This window comes from Pseudophryne corroboree, chromosome 6 (genome assembly GCF_028390025.1).
Source record: "Pseudophryne corroboree isolate aPseCor3 chromosome 6, aPseCor3.hap2, whole genome shotgun sequence".
Classification (NCBI taxonomy): domain Eukaryota; kingdom Metazoa; phylum Chordata; class Amphibia; order Anura; family Myobatrachidae; genus Pseudophryne; species Pseudophryne corroboree.
This window is the reverse complement of record NC_086449.1, coordinates 752,827,940-752,830,526: the sequence shown is the minus strand read 5'-3', so window position 1 is coordinate 752,830,526 and position 2,587 is coordinate 752,827,940.

Below are 2,587 nucleotides of genomic sequence, written 5' to 3'. Positions count from 1 at the left end.
TATATATATATCTCCTATATAATAGCCCTGATCTGTACCTTTGTGCCTGTGTGTATAACGCATCTCTCATTGGGTTAGTGGCAGGTCTATCACACCCAGTCCACAGCTGATTGGGTGAGAAACGCCCTCCCACACAGATTACATCCAAATGGGAGGTTCTGCCCTTTGCCTGTTGTGTTTTCACAGGATTAGCAATGAGACTGATGGAACTGCAGCTCCAGCCCCACACCCCAAAATAGGCCCACTGCATCTGCAGCATCATACCCTCCAACAATTTACACATAAAAATTGATACAAATTCGAAAAGGGGGCTTACATGCGTAACGCCCCCTGTACCAGTGCCGCTTACACACGTATCGCCCCCTGTAGTAATGCCGCTTACACACGTAATGCCCCCTGTACCAGTGCCGCTTACACACGTAATGCCCCCTGTACCAGTGCCGCTTACACACGTAACGCCTACTGTACCAGTGACGCTTACACACATTATGCCGCAGTCACACATACACACACAACAGATAGATATATATATATATATATATATATATATATATATATACAAACACACACACACACTGTACATACATTACACACATACACAGTCACACATATATACAGTATACACAGACACTGTATATACACACACACACTCACTCTCTTTCCAGACACTTACCTAATGACGGCTGGCTGGCCGAAGCTGTAGCAGCTCATCCTCCTGCTGCAGCATGGTCCCGTCTAGCGCTGCCCCTTATTCCCATCTAGCTCCGCCCCCTTTGGCTCCCGTCCGGCCACTGAATGTCACACAAGGGAGCGGGGGGAGAGAGGAGGCTTTGTGCTGCCGGCGCTGAGGGGGAGAGAAGGTTGTGTGCTGCTGGTGCCGCTGCATGTGTGACAGCAGCCTGCAGCAGCAGCAGGGATAGCAGCAGCAGCTCAGCACAGGGATGTAGAGCAGGGAGAACGCCTCTCCTTCCTGGTGCCTCCCTGTACTGCATCCCTTTGCTGAACGGCTAGCACCGGGCCTGTGTGCAGTGTCACTGACACTGCACAGCACTCTCACCTTTTACATTGATTCAGCCAGTCACTCAGTTCTGCCAGCCAGTCACTATTGTTAGCACCAGTGTCCCAATGCACCGCATTACAGGGAAGTAGACGCACTAAATAAACTACAGCTCACAGCAGCCCTTAGCACCGAAGCATCCCGGCCCTTAGGGCTGCTGGGAGCTGTAGTTTATTGAGTGCATCTTCTTCCCTGTAATGCAGCGCGTTGGGACACCGGCGCTAACAATAGTGACTGGCTGCTGTGCGAGTCTCTGGGAGAGCCGTTGCCAAAGGGAGGACAGCAGCTTAGCTGCTGACAGGAGAAGCATTACCCACCCCTCCCTCACTCACAGTATCTCCGGGCCACATCTGCGGCACCCCCACACACCCCCTCCAGCACCCGCGGTAGCTCCGGACCCCCTACCACAGCAACCCCGCACCCGCCCCTCCCGCCGCACCACCGCATTCACCCCTTCCCCACCCGGGGCACCCCCGCAACTGCTCCTCCCCCACCCGCAGTGGCTCCGGACCCCCACCTGCGGCACCACCGCACCAGCCCCTCCCCCACCTGCGGCACCACCGCAAGCGCCCCTCCCCCTCCCGCGGCACCCCCGGGTCCCATCCGCGTCTTCCCCGCACCCGCCATTCCCCCAACCAAAGCACCTACTAGGTGATTCATCAGGCCCTACGTGCGCTGTTCATGCCGTTGCAAGGGGCTTTCACCCCTTAACCATTGCACGCCCTTTGTCCGTGCAATATTTAACCACTCACACAATTATGATTGGAGGTAATACTCCCATATAATAAAAATATTGCTCGCCACAAGGGTGTGCAAGGTTTAAAGGGGGCGTAGCCCCTTACAACGGTGTGAAGAGCGCCCGTAGGGCGCGATGAATCACCTAGTATATATATATATATATATATAATAAGATTTTACTTACCGGTAAATCTATTTCTCGTAGTCCGTAGTGGATGCTGGGGACTCCGTAAGGACCATGGGGAATAGACGGGCTCCGCAGGAGACATGGGCACTTTAAGAAAGAATTTAGATTCTGGTGTGCTCTGGCTCCTCCCTCTATGTCCCTCCTCCAGACCTCAGTTAGAGAAACTGTGCCCGGAAGAGCTGACAGTACAAGGAAAGGATTTTGGAAATCCAGGGCAAGACTCATACCAGCCACACCAATCACACCGTATAACTTGTGATAAACTTACCCAGTCAACAGTATGAACAACAACAGAGCATCAGTTCAACCCTGATGCAACAATAACATAGCCCTTATTGCAGCAATAACTATATACAAGCATTGCAGAAGAAGTCCGCACTTGGGACGGGCGCCCAGCATCCACTACGGACTACGAGAAATATATTTACAGGTAAGTAAAATCTTATTTTCTCTAACGTCCTAGTGGATGCTGGGCACTCCGTAAGGACCATGGGGATTATACCAAAGCTCCCAAACGGGCGGGAGAGTGCGGATGACTCTGCAGCGCCGAATGAGCAAACACAAGGTCCTCCTCAGCCAGGGTATCAAACTTGTAGAACTTTGTA